Source organism: Rhinoderma darwinii, chromosome 4 (assembly GCF_050947455.1).
Source record: "Rhinoderma darwinii isolate aRhiDar2 chromosome 4, aRhiDar2.hap1, whole genome shotgun sequence".
Classification (NCBI taxonomy): Eukaryota; Metazoa; Chordata; class Amphibia; order Anura; family Rhinodermatidae; genus Rhinoderma; species Rhinoderma darwinii.
In genome coordinates, this window is record NC_134690.1 from 204,104,311 (window position 1) to 204,126,397 (window position 22,087).

Sequence of the window (22,087 nt, forward strand, 5' to 3'; positions counted from 1 at the left end):
AATATGTTTTGTACTATATAATTTTGAAACTTCAATAAAAAATTATCTGATTTTAAAAAAAAAAAGAATACCGGACACAATAGTGCAGCATGCAACCACTGACACCCCAACGGAAATACGACAAAACCCATTAAAGTCAATGGCTTTAGTTGGCGGCAGGTGTTGTCTGTTGTGCAACGGAACAGGCGCTTCTTATTTTTCCATTGCTCTGCTCTGACAGAGGAGAATAACGGAAAGCTGAACGCAGGTGTGAACCCAGCCTAACATTTTGGGCATTTTGAGTAAAATAAAACTTGCGCTCCCATGCAGGTGGAGCTTGTACGGAGCGGCGGTCAAGCATGTACTCTGGTGTTTCCGTCATTCCCATACACTATGAATGAAATGGAAGCGTGCACGCTTGACCGCCGCTCAATTCAATGTCACCCTCACTGTGGGGGGGTGCAGTGAGGAGAATCTGGGGGTTTGGGACCCTCGTTCTTATGAACACAAAATAAAAAATTAAACTGTAAAATTATTGTTAACCTACCTGCTGACCTGACTTTCTTGCTTCCCGCCCCTTTCCCTCGTTCTGGTCCCAGTTGTCCGGGATCCAAGATGGCTGCTACGGTCTCAGACTTGCATATAGAAAGCGTTGGCTGCCAGTCTGAGACATGCCCCCACCTCCTTAACTGCTCTCAGAATCGCTGTGTCCATCTCTTCTGACAATTGTCCTGCTGGCTTCTTGACAGGGGTTCTGGCTGCAGCAACATCCTCACTGACAGCGAGTCAGTGGAGGACGGAGGAAGACAGCGCCAGGGTTGTCATGAATCATCTTATCTATGTAAGTATATCACATTGTATGCTTGGAACGGTCATATGTCTGTGTTTTTTTACAGGTTTCAGTATCTTGGACTACGTAAGATCGTTGTAGGATCAAATTTTTACCAATAAAATGATCAAAGTGGGCTGCAGGGGGGCGCAGTTTATTTCAATAAAGTATTTTTTATACATTTTTCCACTGTATAACAGAACTAGTAATCGAGGTGTCTGACTGACACCTCTCCATTACAATTGCTAGGGTTTTCGGCGTCAGCCAGAGGTGTGCTATGTCCACTTTTGGCTGACACCAACCCCTTCAATCTATTACCCCAGTACCTAACGCACCAGGGGTACTGGGAAGACCCGAGAACTATCAGGAGTGCCCCATCTAATGTGATGGGTGGCCCCTGGGATGGCCGCAGGCTGGTGTTTTTAGGATGGGAGGGAACCAATAGCCATGAACCTTCCCATCCTGAGAATTTCAAACTGCAGTTGTTGGCTTTTCTTGGCTGGATAGAGAAATAGGAGGACCCCACATGTTTTTTTGTTTAATCATTTACTTATTTTTTAAATATTTTTTTAAGAAAGGCATTACACTATGCTATAAACACAAAAATATATATATAAAAAAAAAAAAAACGGAGAAAATCAATAGCTGCAGTCTGATTATCCGGATGGGAAAGTCCATGGCTATTGGTCCCCTCCCATCCTAAAAACACCAGCCTGCGGCTGCCCATTACGTTGGTTGGGCCGCTCCTGATGGTTCTCGCCTCTGACTGACACCAAGCCCTAGCAATTGTAATGGAGAGGTGTCAGTCAGACACATCGATTACTAGCGCTGTTACACAGTTGAAAAAATATAAAAAGCACTTTATTGAAATAAACTGCCCCCCCTTACAGCCCGCTTTCACCATTTTATTGGTAAAAATTTGATCCCACGACAATCCAACGTAGTCCAAGACACGGAAACCTTTAAAAAAAAACAGACAATAAAAATATAAGACCGTTACAAGCATACAATGTGATATACTTAAAGAGGCTCTGTCACCACATTATAAGTGCCCTATCTCCTACATAATCTGATTGGCGCTGTAATGTAGACAACAACAGTGGTTTTTATTTTGAAAAAGGATAATTTTTGACCAAGTTATGAACAATTTTAGATTTATGCTAATTCGTTTCTTAATAGACAACTGGGCGCTTTTTTACTTTTTACCAACTGGGCATTGTAAAGAGAAAATTGTTATGCCACTGTTTTTGATCATAGATGGGTTTTAGGATTGTACCGAAACAAATCCTGTATTTGCTATTTCGTTTCGTTTATGTGAACCTGTCGGCCTGTTAATGTTGCCCTAACTGCGGGAAGTATGATATAGTGACAGGTGCACTGATCCTCCGGATAGGCCAATAATAGCTGATGTGTCGGGGTCCAACTATCAAGACCCCCACCGATCTGCTGTTTTGAAGGGAGTGCAGCGATGATTCTTCTTCATTTCTACTTGCTCACTTGTGAATCGTCGACCCGGATGTAGCGGCGATTCAAAGTATTGCAGCCTTCACACATTGAAGTGAATGTGAGAAGGCTGCAATACTCTGAATTGCGCTACATCTGTGTCGACGATTCACAGTGAGCAAGTAGAAATAAGGGGAAGTTCGTACGAGTGCTGCACTCCCTTCAAAACAGCTGAACGGCGGGGGTCCAGGTAGTTGGACCCCGACCAATCAGCTATTGATGGCCTATCCTGAGGATAGGCCATCAATTTTTAGGGGCTGAGAAACACCTTTAAGTATTATATTCATTAAATCTGCAGAAAAAGGAATAAAGTCTATATATATTTAAGTTAGAGTAAAGTAGGGCCCTGCCAAAAGAGTCTACTTTGTCGTGGTGGCGGGCTTCAAAATCTTTCGGCCAAATAAAAAGTTATGCTCACACAAAGAGTGTGATATAGTGCTGGACGGAGTACCGTTAACAGGCGGTGCCACGGTAGGGAAGCCCAGACAATTTAGCTGTATGGGGCCCTGAAATTCCTGATGGCGGCCCTAGACAGCACAGCATGATCTCGCTAAATCACGCTGTGCTGAGTACAAATGGACATGAATGGAGAGAAGTGTATGATGCGGATTCGTCACTGATTGATCAGCGTCATACACTTCTCTTTACAACGCCCACTTGGTTAAAAGTTTAAAAACGTCAGGTTGTGCATTAAGAAAGTAATTAGCGGAAATCTAAAATTGCTCATAACTTCCTCAAAAATTATCGTTTTTCAAAATAAAAAACTGTTGTTATCTACATTACAGCGCCAATCACATTATGTAGGAGATAGGGCACTTATATTGTGGTGACAGAGCCTCATTAAGGCCTAAAATAGGCTGGTCATTAAAGGGTTAAATCAATCATTGTGTGTTTGTTTTTCATAATAGAAGATTTTTGGTTTTAATTGACTCAAGTGTTGTCACCTAATATCTTCTAAGATGGTGCTGCTTCACACAGCTGGTTTAGACTCTTTGAAGTTTCTTTATGTATACAAATATGTTCCAACAACCAACAATTTTACAAAACAAAGTTCAAAGGAAGTTCTTCTATCATAATGATGAAAGAGCAATGTAATATAACATTACAAAAAGACAGACCGCATGGCTACATGTTCTAGTTGTTCTGTCTTTGGAAATTGAACATAAAATGAACATGTGACTAGATACAACTTTTCCAGGGGCGTAGCTAGGGGGGCAGGCGGGGCATGTGCCCCGGGCAAAATTAAGAGTGAAGATGGGAAGGTGCCAGTGCCGCACCAACCATGACGGCAGCTTGCTGCCTCTCTGAGGGGGCGGCTCCACTGTAACCAGCCCCTGACACACCCTTCTGCACTTTAATTCTACCTGCGTCTTTAAACGACGCAAGCGGAACAATTACTTCTTTGCACAGCTTGCATCGTTGAAAGGCACTGATTGACATTGCACTGTCAATCAGCGCCTTTCAACGACGATGACGACATTGCGCTGCTTGCGTCGTTCAACCCTAGCAGACCTGCTCAGAAGAGAGCAGGTCTGCATTGCCACCGGATGGTGCGGGAACGGGATTAAGGTAAATATGTTAAAAGAAATAATAATTTTATCCTAATAAAAATGTGAGTGCCATTATCTACAGGGGGTGGGCTCTATCTATAGGGGTTGGCTCTATCTACAGGGTCGGGCTATATACAGGGGTAGGCTATATGTGGAGCACTATAGGGGAGCTATATGTGAGGCACTGTCATGCCCATGGCTGCGGGCTGTCAGGCTCACTCACCTCCTGATGCCCGCAGCCATGGATCTGCGAGCGCTGGTCCCAGTCTCCTCCTTAGGAGAAGCCAGAACTCACTTCCGCTTACCTCGGCTGGGTCCCGTAGGGTGCGCTTTCACGCTCGTGCCCGCTCTTAAAGGGGCAGCGCGCGCACCGGGTTTTCATGATTCATTTGGCCATAGCACCCTGGACTATAAGAAGGGGTCATGTCTATGAAAATGGTCTCCTAGTGTTTCCCAGTTCCCAGTGTTCCCTGCTTCTGTATCCTGTATGCTGTGTTATCCTGGTCTAGTGCCGTGCTGAGCTGAAGTCGTGCTGTGCTGTATCCACGCCTGTCGTCTACCTGCTGCCTAGTCCCAGCCGAGCCTGCCTTGCTACTGTCCGAGCTGCCTTGCTACTGTCCGAGCTGCCACAGGTACCCTATAAGAACTATAGACTTTAACCTGTGACCTGTTGGCCAGCTGCCATACCGCCAAGGCGGTACGGCCCAGTGGGTCTACGAACCCAACGTGGCAGGCACTATATACAGGGGTGGGCTATAAGTGGAGCACTATTTATAGGGGGAGATATATGTTGGGCACTATCTACAGGGTCGGGCTATATGTTGGACACTATATACAGGGGTGGGCTATATGTGGAGAACTATATATAGGGATATATATGTGAGGCACTATCTACAAGGGTGGGCTATATGTTGGACACGATCTTCAGAGATGGGCTATATGTGGAGCACTATCTAAAGGGGGAGCTATATGTCGGGCACTAAATACAGGGGGAGCTATATGTGGGGTACTATATACAGGGAGGATATATGTGGTGCACTATCTACAGGGGTGGGCTATATGTAGGGCACTATCTACAGGGGGCTACATGTCCGGCACTATCTACAGGGGGGCTACATGTGGGACACTATATATGGGGGGGGGGGGGCTATATGTAGGGCACTATCTGCCGGGGGCTATATGTGGCCACTCTCTACAGGGGGCTGTATGTGGGGCACTATCGACAGGGGCTCTCTGGGGTCACTATCTATAGGGGGATCTATGTAGGGCACTATCTACAGGGGGCACGTGTGTGTGTGTGTGTGTGTGTGTGTGTGTGTGTGTGTGTGTGTGTGTGTGTGTTTGTGTGTGGGACACAGCGTATGGTGCTATTATATTTAGGGGCACAGTCTCTGGCACCATGAGAACTTTATCTTCGTTTATAGGTGCAGATATGTTTGAAAAGTGAGAAGCTGAAGACATCTGAGAGGCAAACTGCAGAAATGGGCTGTGGCCGGGAGACCTCGTCATAGGGGTCTGGAACGGATGGAGAAGAAAAGAGAAAAAGAACAACTAGATTCTGACGTCACCTGTGAGTCACTTAATCTAAATGTTTATTCTGCCACTAATCTGTACTGTAGTCACTGTATGATCTGCAACGAGATGATGGGTGGTATGATTTTTTTGGGTGAAACAGCATCTCCCAGCATATCCTTACTATTGTTCGGGCCATACTGGGAGCTGTATACAATTTAGTGCAAGCCTATACAGCAGGAGTTGCAGTAAATTAAGCTGTATTTGTGCTGGTGTTGTATTTATGTACTGAGATTTGTTCTCGTGTATTATTTATGTACTGAGCTTGGTTCTGGAGTTGTATATATGTGCTGAGCTTAGTTTGAGTGCTGTAATTATGTACTGAGCTTGGTACTGGTACTATATATATATCTATATATGAGATTTGTTCTGGTGCTGTATATATGTATGAGTTTCGTTCTAGTGCTGTATATATATACAGTGAAGGAAATAAGTATTTGATTCCTTGCTGATTTTGTAAGTTTGCCCACTGTCAAAGACATGAACAGTCTAGAATTTTTAGGCTAGGTTAATTTTACCAGTGAGAGATAGATTATATTAAAAAAAACAAAAAACAGAAAATCACATTGTCAAAATTATATATATTTATTTGCATTGTGCACAGAGAAATAAGTATTTGATCCCATTGGCAAACAAGACTTAATACTTGGTGGCAAAACCCTAGTTGGCAAGCACAGCAGTCAGACGTTTTTTGTAGTTGATGATGAAGTTTGCACACATGTTAGATGGAATTTTGGCCCACTCCTCTTTGCAGATCATCTGTAAATCATTTAGATTTCGAGGCTGTCGCTTGGCAACTCGGATCTTCAGCTCCCTCCATAAGTTTTCGATGGGATTAAGGTCTGGAGACTGGCTAGGCCACTCCATGACCTTAATGTGCTTCTTTTTGAGCCACTCCTTTGTTGCATTGGCTGTATGTTTCGGGTCATTGTCGTGCTGGAAGACCCAGCCACGAGCCATTTTTAATGTCCTGGTGGAGGGAAGGAGGTTGTCACTCAGGATTTGACGGTACATGGCTCCATCCATTCTCCCATTGATGCGGTGAAGTAGTCCTGTGCCCTTAGCAGAGAAACACCCCCAAAAGATTATGTTTCCACCTCCATGCTTGACAGTGGGGACAGTGTTCTTTGGGTCATAGGCAGCATTTCTCTTCCTCCAAACACGGCGACTTGAGTTAATGCCAAAGAGCTCAATTTTAGTCTCATCTGACCACAGCACCTTCTCCCAATCACTCTCAGAATCATCCAGATGTTCATTTGCAAACTTCAGACAGGCCTGTACATGTGCCTTCTTGAGCAGGGGGACCTTGCTGGCACTGCAGGATTTTAATCCATTACGGCGTAATGTGTTACCAATGGTTTTCTTGGTGACTGTGGTCCCAGCTGCCTTGAGATCATTAACAAGTTCCCCCCGTGTAGTTTTCGGCTGAGCTCTCACCTTCCTCAGGATCAAGGATACCCCACGAGGTGAGATTTTGCATGGAGCCCCAGATTGATGTCGATTGACAGTCATTTTGTATGTCTTCCATTTTCTTACTATTGCACCAACAGTTGTCTCCTTCTCAGCCAGCGTCTTACTTATGGTTTTGTAGCCCATTCCAGCCTTGTGCAGGTCTATGATCTCTCACTGGTAAAATTAACCTAGCCTAAAAATTCTAGACTGTTCATGTCTTTGACAGTGGGCAAACTTACAAAATCAGCAAGGGATCAAATACTTATTTCCTTCACTGTATATTGAGCTTGGTTCTGGTGCTGTATATATAATGTAATTCTAGGGGGGGGGGGTCCAGTAGGTATATTGATATTTCCCAAGTTTAGAGGGCAGAATTTCGAATGTTTACCTACATACATATGTAGCAAAGTTTAACTTGAGTCTCATAACTTGCTGCAGTGTGATATCACACAACACACTCTATGGAAAAGTCATTCAAAAAGTCAAGTTAAAGTTTCTTGCCACAGGTTATTTAACGTGCTAAGGGTGAAGTTAAAGAAGACCTCCAGTGGAAACACAACTTTCCATGTCTACATTTCCCACCTGACTGTATACCACACTTCTTTTATGTAGACCTTACTTACTTTTTGAACTGCTGCCTTTTCTGTGCTTTACAAAAGTCTCCATATTGATTCTTAGATTTCCCCAGCTTTCTCTTCCTCTCTGCTTTGCTATCAATCCCATGATGCTTCAGCACAGTATCACAAGACCAGCTAAAGACCATACTATTTCTGAATGCTGGGGTACACTGTGATTATCATTCTCTCTATATTCACCTAAATAAGCTGAGAACCCATAAGTATACAGACAGGGAGGCTGCACTATATTCTTCTACAGTATACCTGTGTGACAGGAACCTGTATAAGTATCAGTGTTAGCTGATTATAGAAGTTTCTCCCCCCATCCCTGTGCAAAACTAGTGTGGTATAGGAACTGCTGAAGCCTATGATAGGTGACACATAGATTTCCATAGAATCAAGTAGAGAAAGCGTGTCACCGAGCCTGATTCACACTGCTGCTAAGCAATCATTCCAGTCTGATATATACAGATAGAAGCAGCAAGAAAAATAATAGGTGAGAGACTGACACGTGGAATAACACAATGGTACACTTGGGAAAGTTTTGTTTTGGCCGGAGTGTCCCTTTAAATATTGCTACATCTGTAACAGCAATGCAATCAATGGACTGAAAACGTTGAATCGCTATGTATGGATGTCTACAGAACACATTATTATTATTCAGAATATGACTTCCCACTTGTAGATCTGTTTCAATCCATAAGTTAATAGCTGCAATTGTGATAACATCTGTTACCTTTCCAACACACAACAGTTCTCCACTATTTCAGATAGTTGGTAACTGGAGTCTCTTAATTTTGGAAGTCAGCAGATTCCAGTGCCAGGAAGTGAATGTCAGTAGAGTGCAGGCACAATTCTAGCAACTTGTATTCACCCTACAGATCAACACAAAAGACTGGGTCTGCTGATTGCTTGTAAATAACGCAGCAGGAAATTTTAATTTTCTATGGCATCCCCGCTTTAATATCAGATACTCTCATTTGTGAAAGCAGTTATTCTATTATTATTATTATTATTATTAACAAATGGTGAAGTGTGTTTGTATGGTAGGCAGTATATGATCAAATCATATACTGCCTACAATATGACGTAGGTACAGATAATACTGTCTCCCTGTTTCGACCTGTATGGGTAGTCATGTTGTATCCTCTATTATTCATTAATTTATTCATTCGTCCTTTCATATAACACCCAGCACAGTAGAGCACTAAGCGATAAAAGCAAAAACGTATTGATAGAGAAGCAATGAGAATAAAACTTGGCTGCGGTTCTGAGAAACGTATAGCTTAATATTTAAGAGTAAGCGACAGAATTCTGTGACTGGGGCCAAAGGAAAGTGGGTAGTTTGGGGAATTGGAGAAAATGCACGCTCATAGACTCTAGTACGATCTTCTGATATGTTTCTATGATCTCAGCAGATCAATTTTAGTTAGATTTCCCCCTTAAACTTCACTGGTTAGTTTATCATTCTTACTAACTGTCTTTTCGATTACTTTTTAGGAAAAATAAGATACCCACAAAGCTATAATTGTTGAAAAACTGAGACACTTCATTGGTGGAATGTGTTTCAGTGTCACGAAGGGTCTGTGCGCCCACTGGGCCGTACCGCCTTGGCGGTAAGGCAGCTGGCCCACAGGGCGCAGGTCAATGTCTATAGTTCGTATAGGTACCTGTGGCAGTTCGGACAGCAGCAGGGCAGGCTCGGCTGAGACTAGGCAGCAGGTAGACGTCAGGCGAGATGAAGCAGGTCAGACGTGGGATACAGCATGACATGACTTTTGGCACAGCACAGTGCTAGACCAGGATAGTATGGAATACAGGAACAGGAAAACACTAGGAGGCCATCACATAGACAAACATCAACAACGCTCAGGCATAGAAGCAGGGGACTGGATCCCTCTTATAGTCCAGGGTACTCACGGGTTAAAATTCATCAGAAGTCCGGTGCGCGCGCTGCCCCTTCAAGAGCGGGCACGAGCGTGCGCACCCTACAGGATCCGGCAGAGGTGAGTGGACACGAGTGCTGGGGCCAGCGCTCGCGGACTCGTGGCTGCGGCTGTCAGGAGGAGATTGGAGCTGACGACCCGCAGCCACGGACATTACATTCAGTACACGAAGAGCTCAATTTCTGTAATCTTAGAAACAAATTATTCTTCCATTTAGCAAGCCGCAGTCAAATCATTAATTGTATTACCGGTCTATTGGAAAGATTATATGCCAGGATATGGTGCAAAATATATTTAAAATCCACAGCACAGTAAAAATGTGATGTAAATAAATACTCACAAGCCAGAATTTATAAAATGAAATAAAGGGAGAATGTATCTTAGTGAATGCTACTTGACCGGAGAAGAGTTCGAATATAACAGGGGCTCTGTAATGCCAAGAGCTGCTCTTGTGTACTGGACCTGCAAAACAGAATGCTATGCTGCCTGCAATGGGCACCTCCGTCAATAAAAAGGTCAATCTTATTGACAGAAAAAAATTAGAAGTGTGCAAATTCATCCTCTTCATTAAGCTTAAAAGAGACGTGTTGGAGAATATAGCATTCATACTGTACACAAAAAAGCAATTCAGATGCTGTCCTTTTGAAATACCACTACAAGAGCTCACGACAAAAATATCCGAAGGTGCACAAGGAACGTTGTCTCCTGTGTACACAGCTGGGAATTACACACTCAATTGATTTGTTGTCCGGAGATGAAGGAAAATAAAACTTTACTGTTTAGTAGAGGCCTATAGCTAAACTTCAGTACTGCTTTAAGGAGCCTAATATACAGCTACAAAGACACCACTTCATGTGCAAAGTATCCCTTCAGCCCTTGCCCTGTTTTTGTTTTACATTAATTTCCTATTTTCCTGACGTATTTCCTTCTACTAACACTTTTTGAAGAGTTTGTAGATAAAGGCGCTTGCACTGTTTTGCTTTTCCATTAGACATAAATTAGAATTAAAGTGTGTAGACGGTACAGTGAACTATTGAGGCCAATTTATCATTAAGAAACAAATGTTCATGTTGTGCTTTCATTGCAAACAAGTCTTAATTATATTTATTTGGGAACTGAATTAAGTCTGAATAGCTATTGATTGTTCTAAAATGATCACAGCGGATTTATATGCGATATAGCTATAAAATATTTTACAAGTATTCCGCCTTAAAAGAACCTGGAAGTACAAGTTACTGAGTTGGCCTCTTCTGTTAAGACTGTCTTTTCACCTATCCTTTCACCTTTTTGTATATAGATATAGCTGGGTCTGAAAAAGATGAGCGACAAACAATATAGCTGAATAACAAATCCGTCTGGTAGTTGCCCAACTGCAGAATATGGGAACAAGGACAATATCCCCGTAAAAACAGGCGGATTTGATTTCAGGAGTCTGTTTGTCATATCCCTCCCCAGCTTTCTCAGAAAATGATATCGCTAAGACCCCATGCACATGTCCGTAGTTTTTATCCGCAATTACAGATCCGTACATGTCCTATTTTTCATATTTACAGACCGTGCTCCTGTACTTGTTAGGGCGGGTTCACACATGGCGGATTTTCACTTAAATTCCGCTGCGGACACTCCGCAGCGTTAATCCGCAGCGGAGCCGTTTCTCCATTGACTTTCACTTTAATTTAGCAGTGTTCGTTTACACGATGCGTACAATTCCGCTGCGGAGCATAGGCTGCGGAGCGGAATTTGGTGTCCGCAGCATGCAAGGGATGTTGCGGAGCAGTGGCGGACTGGTTGCGGACTCATGGCGGAATTTCTCCATTGACTTCAATGGAGATTCTAAGTTCCGCAATGAAGTCCGCAGCTGTCATGCACATGTTATGTGTGGTGCGGAGCGTATTGGTTTTTTAACATGACATTTCTTCATTCTGGCTGGACCTATGTATTTCTAGGTCTACAGCCAGACTGAGGAAGTCAATGGGGCTCCCGTAATGACGGGAGCGTTGCTAGGAGACGTCAGTAAATAGTCACTGTCCAGGGTGCTGAAAGAGTTAAGCGATCGGCAGTAACTGTTTCTGCACCCGGGACAGTGACTACCGATCTCAATATACATGTATCTGTAAAAAAACATATAAGTTCATACTTACCGAGAACTCCCTGTTTCTGTCTCCAGTCCGGCCTCCCAGGATGACGTTTCAGTGTAAGTGACGGCTGCAGCCAATCACAGGCCAAGCACAGGCTGCAGCGGTCACATGGACTGGCGCGTCATCCAGGGAGGTCGGGCTGGATGCCGAAGGAGGGACGCGTCATCAAGACAACGGGCGGTAAGTATGAATTTCTTTTACTTTCACTAGGGAAAGTGCTGTCCCTTCTCTCTATCCTGCACTGATAGGGAGAAGGGAAGCACTTTTCCCGCAGTCCGCAGCAGCTAGTCCGCATCAATTTTCTGCACATTTTGTGCAGATCCGCAGCCGTAATCCGCAACCCGGATTAGGTGCGGCATTGATGCGGACAGTTGCGGAGGAATTCCGCCATGTGTGGTCATGCCCTTACTGTGAGCACGGTCCGCGAATGCAGATGACACTCCGTGACCCGTCCATACAGTATTTTGTGACCGTAAATACTGCACGGACGCAGGCCTTATTCTAGCTTTTCTGCTGCCTGAAGCAAAAATTGAAATGGTGCCCCCCAGATCTTGATTGACATTCCCCTGGCTGTTCTACTTCACTGTTCTACTTCACTAGCAGCCCCCTCCAACTCCTGCGGATGCGCCAATGCCTTGTACTCCACTGGCATGCACGGTGCAGCAATGAAGCCGGGCAGAGTACTCCTCACTGCACAGTGCACGCCCATGGAGTACAAGGCAATAGCACATCAAAGAAAGTTCGAGGAGACTGCTAGTGATATAGAACAGCCAGGAAGATGTCAATCAAGCATGAAAAGGTGGGTCTGGAAGCAAGACTATCTGACTCTTCAGGATAGCGGCACCGCCCCATGACCCTTTAATGAGCAATTAGAATATAGCATGCACCATTTTAAAAGTTGATTTTATAGATTTCGCTGCATCTGAAAAAAACATACAGGGGAATGTTTAGAAATATTGTCAGGTCATGTATTACCGCATTGTGGCTTAGGCTGGCAGCAGGGGTGCTTTTGGGCCTCTGGGTTGCTTCGTCTGCGAGTGCGGTATTGTGGTGGCGCACACCGCTATGTGGTGCTGCAAGCAATAGAGTAGGGACCCACTTATCGGAGGTCGCCGTGAAGTGGCATGTGGGCTTATACAATTTGATCAACATGTTAACTAAGAACCTCATGTTCATGTTCGTTGATTTATATTGTGGGTGTACGGTCCTAGTTTCTCCTCTTCAACCAGTATACTGCTACTGTATTACACTACGGATTTGCAGTGTTTACGCTACCTGTGAGCATACCCTAATACAGCTTGCAATATTAATTTCAGATAGATTCTGTATGAATCCATGAGAAAAAAAAACCTGTATGCCTCCGTATATAAATAGAAGCATAAAGAAGTACATAGATTTATGCTATTTCTAGAGTGCTGTATTACGATAATATACGTCTGCATTAGCCCTTAGTTAATAGTGTTTTCTTTTTAAGCACATAGATATTGGCATATTTCTCTTATGTTGTGGCTATATCCAACGTCATATCTTTTTTTTTACTTTTGAATTAACTGCAAATGACAACTAGCTGCCAATGTTAATACTAAAGTGACAATTGGCTGACTGGGGAAATATATCACAAAAGTGACTTGTATTATGGCACCGGATTCTGCTTTCTCTTTCTCAAAAATGGTAACTGCAACTGAATAGAAATAGCTATAAGTAAGACAAAAAACAAACTTTGACTATACCTCTATCTGCTGATTTTCTTATATTTGTTTATTTTAAAAGAGGAAAAAAATAGAAGCAATGTATAAAAGACTTTAGTTTACATTGAAAATGGAAAAGTAATTAATAAAAGTATAGACTATTACTGCTACTACCCACAGCAACTGTATCTCCAACCTCCCTATTGTTTCGTTCCCAATTCCGCTGCCGTTACCCAAAAATTCAAGCACCGTGATGTTGAGGGACACAGAATACTGTCCCTCAATAACATGGAGTCATAACTACTGTATACTTATTACTTGTGTGGTGTACTATATTGATTATTTCCCAAATTATAAATGTTTTAATTATATTCTACTAAATAAAATAAATAGCTACTTCATAAACTAGAGAAATCTGTATTTATCTAGCAGTCAAGTTCAACAACCGGCCGGCCCCTTAGAGATATATGAAGCCAAGTTACAAATGGGCAGGATACAAACTACACATTTATTTGCTTACACTCTTTATCTAACCTTTTTATTGATCTGAATGTATCACAACAAACAGAGGGTAAGGCTTCGTTCACATCTGCATCCGAACTCTGTTCGGGGGTTCCGTCGGACCTTTCCGTCAGGGGAACCCATGAACGGAATCCAAACTGAAACAAACGAAAACCATAGGTTTTCGTTTGCATCACCATTGATTTCAATGGTGACGGATCCTATGCAAATGATTTCCGTTTGTCACCATTGTGTAAGGGTTCCGTTGTTTTGACGGAATCAATAGCGCAGTCAACTACGGTATTGATTCCATCAAAATAACTGAAACCATTTGCACCGGATTCGTCACCATTGAATTCAATGGTGATGCAAACTGAAACCTATGGTTTTCGATTGTTTCAGTTTGGATTCTGTTCATGGGTTCCCCTGACAGAAAGGTCCGATGGAACCCATGAACAGAGTCCCGACGCAAATGTGAACGAAGCTTAATACTGATATTTCAAGTGCAATGATAGAAAGATAAATATACAGTATCATACTAAGTAAATTGATGTGCCTCGAATATGCTTGTTAGTACACAACACTAAATAGACAGGACGTCTGTTAAATTGATGTTTTGCACTACACCATAACTGGAGATTGCTGTGTGCTTGCTAGTTGCCCCCCGCTTCTGACTGGTAATATTTAATGCAAGGGGTCGATGAAACCAGCGCAAGTTACTAATAGTTTTGAATATAATAGAGGGAAGTGTTTGTGTCTGTGATTTGTTAAACTATAATTTAGTGTATTTGTTAAACTTTATTGGACATTGTGGATAAAAAATTGTGAAAAACCTCTAAGGGCGGGTTCACACGTGGCGGAATTTCACTGAAATTCCGCTGCGGACACTCCGCAGCGTTAATCTGCAGCGGTGCCGTTTGTCCATTGACTTACACTTTAATTTAGCAGTGTTCGTTTAGACTAGGCGGAAAATTCCGCTGCGGAGCATAGGCTGCGTAGCGGAATTTGGTGTCCGCAGCATGCTCTGTCTGTTGCGGAGCAGTGGCGGACTCATGGCGGAATTTCTCCATTGACTTCAATGGAGAGTCAAAATTCCGCAATGAAGTCCGCAGATCTTATGTGTGCTGCGGAGCGTATTCGTTTTACTACCATGACATTTCTTCATTCTGGCTGGACCTATGTATTTCTAGGTCTACAGCCAGACTGAGGAAGTCAATGGGGCTCCCGTAATGACGGGAGCGTTGCTAGGAGACGTCTGTAAATAGTCACTGTCCAGGGTGCTGAAAGAGTTAAGCGATCGGCAGTAACTGTTTCTGCACCCGGGACAGTGACTACCGATCTCAATATACATGTATCTGTAAAAAAATAGATAAGTTCATACTTACCGAGAACTCCCTGCGTCTGTCTCCAGTCTGGCCTCCCAGGATGACGTTTCACTCTAAGTGACGGCTGCAGCCAATCACAGGCCAAGCACAGGCTGCAGCGGTCACATGGACTGGCGCGTCATCCAGGGAGGTCGGGCTGGATGCCGAAAGAGGGACGCGTCACCAAGACAACGGCCGGTAAGTATGAAAATCGTTTACTTTCACTAGGGAAAGTGCTGTCCCTTCTCTCTATCCTGCACTGATAGGGAGAAGGGAAGTACTTTTCCCGCAGTCCGCAGCAGCTAGTCCGCATCAATTTACTGCACATTTTGTGCAGATCCGCAGCAGAATCTGCAACGCAGATTCTGTGCGGCATTGATGCGGACAGTTGCGGAGGAATTCCGCCACGTCTGGCCGTGCCCTAAGAGTTCATGCACACAAGTGTATTGAGGATCCATGTGGTATGTATTTTAAATATGCTCCCCATAGTATTTTATGGGCCACTGATGAACCTATGAGGTGCAAAGATGAGACACATGGAGGCATACGAACTGCGACATTGGTTTGTACTGTAGACGTGATTTACAGTCCATGTACCGGTTTGTGCCTTGGTGTACTATGTGAATAAGACCTAAAAAGGATTGAAGACATGTTCTATAGATTCTGATGTCTGGATTAATCTTTAGACTGATCTGCAATATATGGATCATCATCATGACCCTTATAAACATCCTGACCAATCTGAGCTCCCGTTCATGAGAGTACATAATCTTAGAATTTCTAGAAAATTGTACTTTATTATCTGTAGTGTAGATACAGTTTTTACCACAATGCTTAACATCTTTCTATTGCATTAAAGAGTACCCTTTATTTACAGCAGGGATTCTCACTTCATTTTCTACTTGGGCCTCAGCAGCCAGAACATGGTCTCACTACTGGTTGTAGTTCATGCCAAAACGATAGCTACTTTTAGTAAGGCTTCATGCAGACTGCAGAGCCCTCTGTGCGTCTGTGTGTTGAGCTTTCCTAGACAACGTAGAGTATTCCCTCCTAGGAGCAATGACTCAGCGGTCGCCTTTCCGCCCGGGCGCTTCTTCACTCAGTGGCATCACTACCGCTGTAGCAGTCATAGCGGCTGCTAGGGGCGACACAAAGCATGATGGCTCTATATACAGGGGGAATCTGTGAGTGGCAGGCTCATGGTCATTTTACTGTGAGTGGGGGGCTGATGGTCATTTTACTGTGAGTGGGGGGCTGATGGTCATTTTACTGTGAGTGGGGGCTGATGGTCATTTTACTGTGAGTAGGGGCTGATGGTCATTCTACTGTGAGTGGGGGGCTGATGGTCATTTTACTGTGAGTGGGGGGCTGATGGTCATTTTAGTGAGAGTGGCGGGCTGATGGTCATTTGACTGTTAGTGGGGGGCTGATGGTCTTCGAGTGGTTTTCACCTCTGACCTCCAATTGAAATGAATAGGAGTCAAAAAATAATGTGGCGCCTGTTTGGTGCTTTTTTTTTCCTGCGTCTATTGCATTAGCTTCAACGGCTTAAAAAAAAAAACGCCAAAAAAAAAAAAGTCAAACAACGCTGTCAATACAAAATCCTCTTCAAAATTCCTGAATTTTGAGGCAGATTTGTTTTGCCTTACAAAAAACGCTGTGTGAACATACCCTAAGAGTGCAGTGCTTGTTTTTAGCCGTTTTCTGTCTTTCTCTAAACAATTTTTGGTAGGGGTGCCCTGAGGAAATTTTATTTTTCCAGTGGTGCCTCTAGTCCGAAAACGTTGGGAAACTCTGTACTAGGCTACAGGATCACGCCGGCCTATGCTAGGATCCCGTCGTGGAGCAGCACAATTCGTCGTGGGAATGGGGCCTAGGTGAGTACAATTTTTTTGGGGGTTTGAGGGCACTGTCTACAAGGGGGAAGTGGGGGGGCTGTATGGCATGATCTACAAGGAGGAGGTGGGGGATCATGGCACTGTCTACAGGGAGACTGTATGGCACAATCTACTGGGGGCTCTATCTGTGTGTTGCAGCCAGGGGAGGGGGGCATTATACTGTGTGGGGGCCACTAAGCGGACATTATACTGTGTAGAGGTACTACAGGGGGCAATATACTGTGTGGCTCTTAGGGGCATAATACTGTGGGGGCACAATTAGAGGACAAAATACTGTATCCTTGAAGGGGTTATAATATATTATATTATTAAATATTATTATTATACTGTATGGGGGGGCACTAAAGGGGCATTATACTGGGTGGGGGCGCTATATAGGGCATTACACTTTATTTATGGGGCATTTTTTTTAATAATGGGGGTGGGGCGGCGAAAGATAATTTCGCACGGGGCGCCATCTATCCTATGGCCAGCCATGGCGTTGCGTATTTTTCGTACCGCAGAATGTAAATTTCTGCTGCGGAAAGTGGACTGAATTGCTGCATTTTTCAGAGGAGATGTCAGCATTTCCGTTACGTGTGAACAAGCCCTAAGGCCGGGTTCACACGTAGTGTAAATACTGCAGATTTTCCGCAACTGATTTAGTTGCGGAAAATCCGCAGAATAATACAGTAGCAGCAGAGTGGATGAGATTTAAACAAATCTCATCCACATCCCGCGTAAATGATAAGCAGAAAAGCTGCGATTCCGCCGCAAGAATCGTAACTCAGAAAACAAAAATCTTATACTTACCCAGAAATCTGTGTTTCTTCGTCCAGGCCAGCCTCCTGGGATGACGTTTCACCCCATGTGAGTGCTGTAGCCAATTACAGGCTGCAGCGGTCACATAGGATGAAACGTCATCCCTGGAGGCCAGGCTGTAGAACAGCGGGAACAGAGGGATGCTTTTTGCAGCGGCAGTATTTTACAACATTGGCCAAATGTACATAAAGCAGCACACAAAGTGCCTATGGGTCCAACATTGCTGTGTGCATGAGCCCTTAATCTCTAATAATATGCTAATATGAAAGTAGAAGGCAACATTTGCTAAAATGTGTTTCCAATGAACGTTAGATCAAGATAGAAATGACCTTGAGTCAGCATTAATAAGACCAATGCTAGTAGATAAGACCTGTTATCTAATGTGCATAGTACAAAAAGGATTTATTAGAGGTAAAGTTTATGTCCGTCACTAAAACTGCACTTCCAAAAGGCATACAGAGGTCTTTTTATTCTTAAAGTGTAGCTAAACGTTCGACAAACATGTCAGAAGTTTCGATTGATGGGGGTCCGAGCACTGAGACCCCCACCAATCGCTAGAACGAAGCAGCTGAAGCGTTCGTGTTATCGCTCAGCTGCTTTGTTTCTGTTCGGCTTTTTCCGGGAAGCCGATGTATCGGTGTACGGGCTCATAGACTTTCTATTGAGTTGGTACACCTATACATTTATTTCACACGAGCACTTCAGCTGCTTCGTTCTAGAGATTGGTGGGGGTCTCCGTGCTCGGACCCACACCAATCCAAACTTCTGACATGTCACTATGACATGTCAGAAGTTTGTCGAACGTTTAGCTACACTTTAACTAAAGTCTTCAGCCAGAAAATGTGTTAAAGCCTATTATACCACCACCACTGGTTTTACCCATCCATACGGCTCAGAACATTTAGGGCTCATTCAGTCGAGCGTGTTCCTCGTCCGTGAGCTGTCCGTCTAAATGACTGACAGTACACGGACCCATTCATTTCAATGACGCGATCACACATTCATGAGTTTTCATGAAGAGAGTGTCCGTTCAGTGAAACTCAATGCATGTTCTATATTGCTGTGTTTTTTGGCGGAAGTGGTCGCCCATTGAAGTTTATGGGTGCGTGAAAAACACGGACAGCACACGGACGACATCCACATGCTGTCCGTGTTTCACGCATCAAATGCAGAGAAATTGAAAAAAAAAAGAAGTGCTTGCACGGACGTGAAAAGCGCATGCCACATGCAAAGCACACTGATGCCATACGCAACGCACGCTGATGGCACACGGTCATGAAATGCAGGAAATACGCTGCATTTTTTACGCTCGCAAATAAGACACGCCTGTGTGAATGTAGCCTTAGATTGTGGTAGTACAAACTGCAGTAGTGCAGTATTGCCACAACAGGCACACCGAGCGACAAATATGTATTGTAAGTGCCCAGAAGGTACATTTAGGTTATTGCACACTGGCAGCACAGCGTGGTGACAATGAGCAGCTGACGTATATGCACGGTTCCTATAGATTGTGCTGTGTAAACAGAGATGGTGAAGCCATCCAGCATCTTCCTCTCACATGCACTCGCTCTCCAATACACATGCTTTCCTGTCAGCTGTTATACTGGGGAGCGTATTCACTTCTGTACATTCTGGATGTTCAGTGTTTTGTTCAGTCTGGCACAATGAGGGTGGACACTGACTGTAAAGACTCAAACAACTAAGGTTATAAATAGAGCTTGGCAGACATAAAATAGCACAGAGTGCCACCATTACTTTGCTATTCCATCAGTAATCTGTTCCTTGGCAATTGTATTATTTGCCACACCAATATATAAAACTAATGAAGAAAAATTTCTGAAAATATACCCTGTGATAAAGTACTTTATCATATAGAACAAAATTAAATGTTTTTCCTTTATGGGTATGTTCACACTAAATATTTTCAGGCGTAATTCGGGCGTTTTACACCTCGAATTACGCCTGAAAAGACGGCTCCATTACGTCTGCAAACATCTGCCCATTGCTTGCAATGGGTTTTACGATGTTCTGTTCAGACGAGTTGTAATTTTACGCGTCGCTGTCAAAAGACGGCGCGTAAAAATAAGCCCGCCTCAAAGAAGTGCAGGACACTTCTTGGGACGTTTTTGGAGCCGTTTTTCATTGACTCCAATGAAAAACAGCTCCAATTACGTATGTAAAAGATGCTGCGAAAAACACGAGTACTTGAAAAAACGTCTGCAATTCAGGAGCTGTTTTCGCCTGAAAACAGCTTCGTAATTTCAGACGTATTTTGCGTTTGCGTGTGAACATACCCTATGAGTCTTAGGCCTCGTTCACATCTGCGTTGGAGGCCTTCATCGCAGGTCCGGCCGAGATTACCGGACAGCATGCTGCGCTATTGTTCCAGTAAAATCATGGACTCCCCAATGGAAAGCCAACGGAACCTATTAAAGTTAATGGGTTCCATCAGCTGCCGGCGGTGTCCAATGAACAACGGAACCATTGCTTCCATAATTCCCTTGTTCTGCTCCTCTGACGGAGCAGAACAACGGAACACACCGACGCCGGTAGCCATGTGCACGACCGTAGCCATGTGCACGGCTGTGATCTTCGGGTCAGACGGCCACGTCACCCGCGGCCCGCCGATATGCATATCGGCGGGCCGTGCACATGGCCGCATGCATTCATTTCTATGAGCCTGGACCGCAGAACACGGCCGTAATAAGACATGTCCGTTCTTTCTGCCATCCTGGAAACCACAGACGTGTGCATGGGCCGATAGAAATGAATGGGGCCGCAAAAGCACGTTCGTGTGCATGAGGCCTTAGTTCTCATTCAAACTAGTGTAACGCAACTGCATTTTCATCTCTATTAACTCCTTAAGGCCCTGTTCACAAGGAGTTTTTTTGTAGGCAGAAAAATCTGCCTCAAAAAATTCCTTCAGGAATCTTGAGGCAGATTTTGATCTGACTTCAAATTCTTGCAGCAATTTTCACACGTTTCTGATGGCGTTTTCTCTGCCACCCATTGAGTGCGGTGGGCAAAAAACGCAGCGAAGAACGCTTTCTCTGCCTCCCATTGTTTTTAAAAAAAAAAAAAAAAACACCTCCGCCTAGCATCAAAATCAATGGGAAGCGGTTTCGCAAGATTTTTGCCGCTGATTCGGACGTGGTTTACACGTCAAAATCAGCGTTAAAAAAACTCTGTGTGAACTGGACTTACACGGTACGGTTTTGCCGCATTTTTTGCCACACAGCCAAAAAACGCAATGAAAAACGTGTGCGTTTTTACCGCGATTTGCTGATGGGTTGTTTTACACCGATCATCATAAATGACGCTATACATTTTTAAGAGCAGATGCTATAGCTTAGTTGTGCAGGTTGTTACGGTCATGACAATACCAAATATGCGTATATTATTTTATGTTTTGGGACTTAATAAAGTTTGTTTGTATTAGTGTGTATTTTTTCATGATTTATTTTATTTTACATTACTTTTTTTTAAAATTCATTTTACTTTCTTTTTAGTACTATAGGGCGATTTTTACTTTTGATACTATTTTGATAGTAAAGTATGCAGGCAGTTGTTAGTGCATACCTAAGTATGCCCTAATAACAGGAAATCTTCAATGGACCCTGGGCTGTCTGTTCAAATACAGTAAGATATTGGCCTTGATCACGCCACAGGGATTACCTGTGATGCAATCAAAGGGGGGACCCCCTCACTCTTCCCCTTTGAATGCTGCGATCACCTTTGATCGCAACATTCAGAGTGTTTACGGCAGAGATCAGAAGTTCCTCCTATGTACGCCGTTAGAGCAGGGCAGCAGCTGCGTATTACAGCTGTTGCCCCGTTCTTGTTTGCACAGGCACACTTGCTATGCCCACGCAATCAGCAGGATTAGTATGCCCGTCTTAACGCGGCATTGTCCTCATCATTAGTCGTCCACAGGTTAAGGCTTAGTTAAAATTGACAGTAGATCACCATAGAATTATATAACTAAAATGAAGATCACCATAGAATCGTATGTATAAGGTCTGGGATTTTCCTCAATGTCTGAACTGGCATTGATTCTAGAATACATACAATACATGATGCCAGCTGTTCACACTGGAGAGAAAATAGTTAAATCCACATCCTAATGCATTAACAAGCCCAATAGCAGCTGTAGCTGTTGGCAGGGTTTAGAAATTTTAACACTATAATTTCCACGACACAGTTTATAGGAAACAGTGCTTTATACATGAAATATTTTGGCGCTTAATAC

The 22,087-nt window shown here is 43.7% G+C and overlaps 1 protein-coding gene across 1 annotated transcript in view; it reads right to left on the minus strand.

Annotated features, from left to right (window-relative positions):
- Window positions 1–22,087, minus strand: part of ME1 (malic enzyme 1) — a 341,544-nt gene that overhangs the window by 319,184 nt on the left and 273 nt on the right. The window lies entirely within an intron of this gene.